Source organism: Myotis nattereri (genome assembly GCF_964212035.1).
Source record: "Myotis nattereri genome assembly, chromosome: 14".
NCBI classification, from domain to species: domain Eukaryota; kingdom Metazoa; phylum Chordata; class Mammalia; order Chiroptera; family Vespertilionidae; genus Myotis; species Myotis nattereri.
In genome coordinates, this window is record NC_138089.1 from 54,268,251 (window position 1) to 54,276,786 (window position 8,536).

The window sequence follows — 8,536 nt, forward strand, 5'->3', positions numbered from 1 at the left end:
CCGGCTCCACCCCGAGTGGGGCCGGGACTGTCCCCTCCTTGTGGCTTGTGGATGCGCTTTGTCCCAGACCCTTCACGCGGTGCATATCCCAAACCCGTTCTCTCTGACGCCACCACCGGGCTCTGGTCCGCGGAGGTTCCTCACGCTGCTGTTTCAGCATTGGACTTCTTTTTTTAATTTATGAGACATGCAGAATCAAAACACAAACATGAAACACACACACACACACACACACACACACACACGCACGCTTTGCTATGTGGCTTCCGAGGTTTAAATTTTGAAAAAGAAAACTTCACGACCACAGACCACCTCAAACCAGAAATACCTCAGAATTTTCTACTTGTGTACGTTTTATTATATATTTTATTAGTTGTGTTGTCTTGTAATGAGTATATTTTAATGTAAGTTGGCTTTTATGACGAGAAAGTTTAAAAGAAATAGAGAAAAAGAAAAAAAGTTGGCGCCTCCTAGCTAGTGCTACCATTTTCGCTTGGTAACGCCCCGTGTACATAGACGTTGCCACCTGTAGGCCGGCCGGCCGGCCGGTTGTGCGGGCCGAGCCGGCATCCATCACGCGTGTTTGTCACGGCTTTTCCTTCTGGTTTCTGTAGGCCATTTTCTCTAAAGCGATCTCTTCATCTTGGGGCGCGGGGAGGGGGGGAGCTGGAGGGCGATGGGGAGAGACTGACCTGGGGAGCCTGGGAGGGGCACCTCGCGGGTATTTGGGGGTTCAGAGGTGTCCCTCCGGCTGATGGGTTGATGTTCGGGAAGGACAGGTAACCCCACTGTAACTTGGTGAAACGGTGGCCCTCAGAGACCCGCCTGCGGTCATTTTACTTGAGACTTCATTGCTTGAGGACGTGGGCAGCTGTGATCTCGGAAGAGCCCGGAGTTGTCCCTGAATAATCCCACTGTGACTCGGGCGGTCTGTGCCGGGGGTGGGGGGGTGGGGGGGGGTGTCTGGAGTTCCCACCCGAGCTCGGGCCGCTGCCCGCTCGGCTTGCTGGGAGTGGCCGTGCCCTCTCTCCCCCTGTTTGCACGGGGGCGTGGAGGCGAGTGCTTCCCTCCAGAGCTCAGTGTCTGCGTCGTGGGTCACGGTGGGAGCCGGCTGAGCTGGCTGCAGGGACAGGTCTTCTTGTTTTTGTTTTTTGGGGAAGCTATGTTGTTTACTTCTAAAAAAACCCATTTTGTGCTGTGGTATTTTTCTCCCCTTGGAATCATTTTTTTAAACAGCAAAGCAGGTCTTACAGCAGTTGCTTTTCTTTTTCGCTGATTTCTTTAAGAAGCTTTAAACTATTTATTGAAAAGTGCCATATCTCATTTCCGTAGCCTTCTGCTCAGGCAGGGCCGCGCGTCCCTCCTTCCCACCCTCGGAACCCAGGGGACCGCCCGCTCATGTAGCTGACGCCCCCGGGATGACGGGCCTGTTTCTGCTGGGGCGTCGCCCGGCCTCTCCTCGCGTGGCCACTTCAGATGTCCTCCGGGGGCTGTTCCTTTTGTGCGCTGGCCGGCTTCGTGGGAGAACAGTTTGGGCCTGGCTGTGGCGGGCTGAGCCACGGCCCTGCGTGGGGACCTGCTGGTCAGGATGCCTTCCTGGCGGCCTGCGTGCCTTTTATCCAGGGGTCGGGGGCGGGGGGACTCCCGCCTTGCTGAGCCTGTGCTCAGCCGAGGTGGCATCTCTCTGGGGCCTTGGCACCAGGATGACGTGTCAGGAGATGGTCCTGTTGGGTGTGGCCGGGTAGAGGGGAGTGTGGCTCTGTGGGCTTCAGGCTGCCTCTCCCCCTCATGCTGTATTCCCGGCGGCTGCTGCTGGAGCAGGCGGGTGACCACTCCCTGGGCGAGGCTCAGCGAGCCTGCGTCTACCTGCTGCCGACGTGCTCTTTGTGGAGAGTGCCATCTCGAGCCCCGTTTGTGTTTATGGGGTTACAGGGCCTCTGGCTTTTCTCTTCCCCACCGAGGTTTCAGGTGACGTTCACTTCCCGGAGCTCAGGTGGCTCTGGACGACGGTGGGAACAGAGTCTGCGTCCCTGTCCCTCCCATGGGGGCGGGGGGGGGGGGGCTGCCCCATCTGCAGTGGGAGGCGGCACGTCCGGGGAGACGAGGGGCCGAGGACCCTCGCCCTCTCCTTTCTGGTGTCTCGTCTCCAAGCTGGTGTCCAGGCGCCTGGTTGTGTGGGACGGGCTTTAGGGAAGAATGTGTTCTGTCTGCAAACACCCACGATCCCTGTGGGAAGACATCTTCAGCCAGAGAAGTCCAGCCATGAGCAAGAGAGAGGAACAGGTGGGGACAGAGGCACGGTTCACAGCGTCCTGAGGGGCCTCTTCACGAGGGCAGTGGGCGGGGAAGGCCGTGAAGGGAGCCATTAGCCATCCTGAGGCCGGCGCTGGCGGGATTTTCTCCCGGGGCCGCTGGTCCCCATCAGGGGTCCTTTGAGCGAGTTCCTCAGGGCAAGGGCTGTAGATGGACGTTCTCAGGAGGAAGGGAGAACTGGCCACGAGGGAAGGTGGGAGCGTCACCAACCTTTGTTCCTCAGCACGGCCTTCCTGGCGTGCTGGCTTCAGCCCTGCCCGTGGAGGGCTTCCCTGTGCACCAGCCGCTGCGGACTCAGGATCCCTCCTGTCCATGTGGCCATGGGTGTCCAGCCTTGAGCATCTTTGGGAGGCCCCAACGCCCCCTCCCCCCCAACACACACACACACACACACACATATTCTCAAGCAAGGGAAGGGTCTCATCTCCAGGCCACTGAGATAGCTCTTCTGTGGCCCCTAGGGGCCAGGCTAACTTTTGTCATGTCATGTTTGGGAAGCAAAGCAGGTGATCCTATCACCGTTCTCTCCAGTTGGCCGAGTTCTTGCTCCCTGCTGCTGTCCTGCCACTGTGGGTGTGGTGTTTCCTTGGTGACATGCCCAGCTGAGTCTTGAATGTCCACCACGTGCTACGTGTGGCTCAGAAGGCCAGCCAGGTGGCCCCTGTGCTCTGAGCCACGAGGGCAGGGAGGTGGCTGTGCCGTGTAGGGTGGGAGGGCTGGCCGGCACGCTTGCAAATGGAATTTTGCTCTTTTCAGAATGCCGGGTGGCATCCCTGGCACCCACTGGTAATACAAGGCTAGAGTAAGCGTACGTCGGTCAGTTTTAAGAATCGGTACTAAAAACCCAAGAGCCAGGCTTTATTCCTGAGGACTTGACTCGCTAGAAAAATACCTGGTTTGTAAAGCATTTTCCACAACTTAACTCCGTGTGATTGTCAGTGTCGGCTGTTTCCGTCTCCTATCGGGTCCTTCACGGCTTCTGTTTGGGGGGAGCCAGGCACGGTTCACATTTCAGGGGCACGGACCGCCTTCCTAAGCAGCACAGCGAGCTGACTCCTCCCTCCTCCCGAGGGCGAGCAGTCAGAGAGGAGACGGGTGGCGGCTCTTCCTCCTCTGGGCGATGTGAATTCTCCTTGGTCAGTGGCCGCTTACACAAGCTGTGCACTAGTGAGATACTCAGCAAGCGCATGTGTTCAACCCAGTCATGACGGGTTCACGTCTCGGCGAACTGTGATGTTTCCTGTAAAGAAACGGGCCCGGTAATTCAGTTGATGACGTTTTTCATCTCCTCCGTCTAGATGTGTACATGTTTAACGAATTCAGGGTCATACCCATAGTTCTTGTAGTAAGCTTCCTTGGTCGTTGACTTGTAACCAGCAATTCACCTATGAATGTATCCCAAACCCTTAGGAGGCTTGGAAACGTTTTTTAAGATAATGATTTAGTTTTGTAGGAAAAATACACTGAAGTTTACAACACCCATTTTCCCCTGGAAATTCAGTTGACTCAGCCACATTGTCACAAGCAATCATCCAATGACAGTCCAGACGATCTAGTGGGATGCTTTTAATATTCCTTATACTCATTTTGGGTCTACTGTAATCTTCGGTTCGGACAGGAGTTTGAATCTAAAGGATTTACCACTGTCTGTGTTGTTACCAAGCTTTTGCGTTTTGTGAGGGTGTCTTCCAGGTATGAATGAAGCAGGACTTCTGACCGTGGTACTCCCTGGGTCCCTGTAGTGCCAAAACCAGTGATACTTGATTTGCTCCTTTGGCAGCTTGTAGAGGTAACACTAGTGGCTTTTCCTCGTGAATGAAAATGCCCATTTTCTAAACGCCAGTGTTTGGCGACGGCCCTGGCGTGTCTCCGGGTTGCCTGGGTGTCTGGGCAATTCCGAGAACTGCAAGCCCACTACAGGACACTAAAGAAATAGATGCATGGACATACGTGTGTTTGCTGTACGTTATACAGATGTGGGCTCTTCTGGACACCGGTGGAAAAGTGTCACATCTTCAAAGTTTACATTTTGGGCTCGGCGTTACGAGACACAGGGCCCGTTGGCTCCTGCCGTCCAGGCAGGCGAGGACGGGTGATGTTGCAGGTGGCGTCCTGCTGTCGGTTTGGGCGGGGCCCCTGCCCTGTCCGTCCCCATCACGTGGGCATCGGAATGTGGTTAGCTAGCACTGTAAATAAGAGAGTAGGTTCTATAATAGAGAGACGACACTTGAAATTTTACTTTAAAAAACCTATAGCTCTACATATGTATTTAGTTATATCACCCGACAGACCCTTCCGCGCAGCGTGGAGATTGTTTTATACCAGATTATTTTTATAAAGCCTCGTGAGTTTGAGGAAGAATGATGTAGTAACCACAGTGATGAGCTTTACCTCTCGGCATAAATGTACACTGGAGCAGGGGTGGTGTGGAGCTCTGACTGGGCGCCCAGCTGGATTCTCGGGAGACACTGGCGGGTGGGAGTCCAGGGATGGGTCTTGTTGGGCCAGCACTCCACTGCGGCTGCGTGATGCCTGGCGGGGCTGCTTGCAGAGGGAGGAGGGGCCCGGGCAGAGGCGAGAGGAGCCTTGCAGTGTTTCACATTTGCGCTTCCTCCCGAGATTTCTTCTGAACAAAGGGGTTCTGAGGTTAAAAATCAGTTTGTAAGCTCCTGTCATAGGCTGCGGTCGTGTGAGGGTGTTTGGGGGAAACAGAAATTGTATGGGGGTGCAGATTGGGGCAGGTTGGGACTAGATTTGGTGATAGGAGTAATTCACCAAACTGGGTGATCTAGGACCAAATTATCCCGTTTTGCAGGATAAAATTGCCAGTTGAGTATTTATTTGGAAAGAGGGGGAGGGTGGAGCGGGTGGTCTGTGGGTTCAGTGGTCAGATGGGATGGTGAGCTGCCAGGCACAGCCTGTCCGTCCTCTCTGGTCAGGGCGGTGGGGAGGCGAGAGGGGGGTAACTCGCTACTTTAGTCCAGCGAGTCAGCCGGGAGCCCGTGGGGAAGCTCTGCTCGCACCAGCAGCGCGTCCTTCTAACGTCTGCTCAGGGCCCTGCTCTTCCCACCGAGCTCAGCATCCCTGCTGCCACGCGAGGCGTCTTCATGTCCGCCTTTTTATTTTGGGGTAGAAAGTGGGTGGTTATTTGGGTGAGCCTCGCTGATGGGGAAATAGGGGGAGTGAGGAAGGAAGCTGATTCTTTGTCTCCGTAACTGGCAGCGGAGGGCCTGTTCCCGGCCCTGGCTCAGAGGCGCCCCGCGTGGGCCGGTTTGTCAGGGAGGCCCTCCTGCGTCACCGTAAGCCAGCTGTGCTTCTCATCAGTCTGGCGCAGACTGAGGTTGTACCCTGTGCCCGTCCTGTACTTGGAAAGCGTTTTACTCCAGCAGATCAGTAGCACCCCGGGAACCCACCATCGTTCCTCTCCGTGTCCCCGTTCCTGCGCCCTCCTGCCCGTCTCTGGGAATGGAATTCTCTTGTGCCTTTGTTTTCGTCACCTGCCTCCCCCTAAAAGCAACTGCTGTAAGCTTTTTTCCTACTTGTCTTTTCTAGCCCAAGCCCCACCTTTTCCCTTTTTTCCCGGCTGTCATCTCTGGGTGCAGTTTCTGTGCTCCAGGTACTTTAAGAACCAGTTACCTCAGACCTCATGTCGAACAGTGTCACCCTCCAGGCCCTCGATAGCGCGGGCTTGTCACAGACCCAGGCAGGAACCCTGCCTCGCGTGGGCACTTCTGTGTTGTGAAGGGAGCTCTGTGTTGTGAGGGGGGCGTCTGGCAAGCTCCCCTTGCACTGCGGTCGGGGGTCTGGAGTGGCATCCGCACGGTGCTTCCCGAGTTCCTCTTCGAATTCTGCCATTTTCAGTATTCTCGCGTCTGGACGGGCAAAGGGATCCCACGGACTGGGCTTGCACACCCATTAGTTCCAAAGATGAGCTCTTGGTAACACACTTCCAGTCGCTGAAGCTCAAACGCCGAACATTCCTTTCAGTGGCAGGCGTCAAACCCACCCTCCACCGCAGTGCATTTGGGGAAGATGTCTGTGGCATATGTTGCTGTGAAATTAGGCCTTTGTGGGATTGGCTGTTTGTCATTTTGATGTATTTTAAATAAATATATATATTTTTTAAAGAGTCTTTTTTACCAGTTCAAAAAGTTTAATTAACCAGCAGTCACCACATCTGAATTTTCGTCTCTGGGGCATGGACAGCAGACCAAGATCAAATGCGGTAACAGCCGTATGACTGTGGGCGGCCTGCAGGCGTGGGTCCCGACTCCGCCCTCACGGTGTGTGGTCTCTGCCCTGCTCCGCGGACTGTCGACTTGAGTCCCTGCAAGTGCTTTAGCCCAGATGGGGTTTTCTCCCAGCACTGCCGCGAGTCGTGTGTACGTTTAGCCAAATAATTTCTCCTTAAGGGAAAAACGCGCTCGTCCGAATTCTACCAGCAACGACAGAGATGAGAGTAGGAAAGATTAGGCAACAGTTGGGTTTTGGTTTGGGAAGCATCCATGTCGCTGTCCCATGCCATCTGAGAGCCGGTGATCATACAGATTCCTGGGCGATCTCAGCTGGAAGTGTTGAGACCGTCTGCGGGGGGAGGATTGTGAAAATGCCAGCGGCTTTTCCCCCTCTGTTCCCCCCCACCCCCCTTAGAATTCTGTAAAAAGGCAAAGGACATTGAGTGGTACTTGAGATTTGAGGGTGAGGGTTACCGCAGATCAGAAACGTACTTCTAGATTTCACTTCCACACCACAAATCAACACAATGCCATTTTCAACTGTAGAAAAGAATCTGCTTATGCATTTGACATGATCTTAAGGGCAGCGTCAAAGGCCGAATTTTTCACCTGTTCATGTTTCTCCACATTTGTCCTTGAATCTGAGTCACTCTACAGTACTGTAAACTTAACTTCGCATGAGTTTGAAGTCAATTCTTGTGAAAAGAGCTCCTGCATGTAACAGATCCGAAAAGCAGCATAGCGGCAGGGTACAGAATTTGCCGAACCAATTCTGGAACCAACAGAAAGTGTCACCTCTCATTTGCCATCTTATATATCAGTTTTACCAGCGACTTCTAAATTTGTACATTATTTGTAAGGAGAAGGAAAACCCTAAGACCTGTCTAACTTAGTGGAGAATGTGTGTGTTGGGTTTAGGATGATAGCGAAGTCTTATTGAGCTGTGTTATCTAACTTGTATATAAAAACATTGTAATTAAAAGTTTGGATTCACCTGTTTCTTGCAGTTTTAAAACCAGTAATTGCAGACTCTGGAAATGTGACTCGTCTATGATTTAAGGCTGTTAGAAGCGAGGAAGCTCTTCAAGTGCTAAAACGAAAGACTTCTAGTTTTTGGCTCAAATTCAGTTAAGTACTGTTCGTATACCAGGATATGTGAGATGTAAATGTAATAGGTCACTTTCACCCTCGTAGCTATAAAATGAAATTTTTGTAGGACAGAAATAGCTTGTACTACTGAATTAACAAAAGTCTTACTGAAGTATCATGTTGTTAAAACTATATCTATATATATACAGAGTTAAGTTTGTTGCTGTTACCCTGTCTGGATTTCAAACCGTGTGCTGATATATATGTTACACACACACATATATATATCATATACACGCACACATCGAAAATGGCCTAAAGCAGACATCCATGTAATTACAGTTGCAAAATGAAGACATTTTGGAAAGAACATTGTATCATAGTTCATTCATTTGCAGTGGCTCTTTGTTCCTCTTTCCTGTGGTAATTTTAGAAATGAGTGTCAAGTTTGAAATTAGCTCTACATTGGGGTTTTGCTGCTTGAACTCTGCACTGGGTCCTCAAACCGATGTGAATGTAGTCCCTCCCTCCCCCCTCAAGGTGTGAAGAAGCAGCCACACCCCAACAGAATAGGAGGACAAATTTAGAACTATTTCAAGTTTTATCTTTTTTTTTGTATATGAAAATGAAATAAAATAATAATAATAATTAAAAAATCCTGTTGTCTCAATCACTTGGCGGGGGATTGAAGTTTCTTTTCGTGGGGATTCGGAATAATTAAAAGGGTGCTCTCCCACTTACAGGGCCGACTCGGACACCTGTGAGTTCCTACTCGGTACACGTGGGGTGGTGGGTGGTTGCATGCCCAGTCTACCGTGGTCCTGTGGGGAGGAGCTAAGCGGGGTCTCCATCTCCACCTTTCCGAAGCCCAGGGCCCAGGTGGAGACACTGGGCTTCTA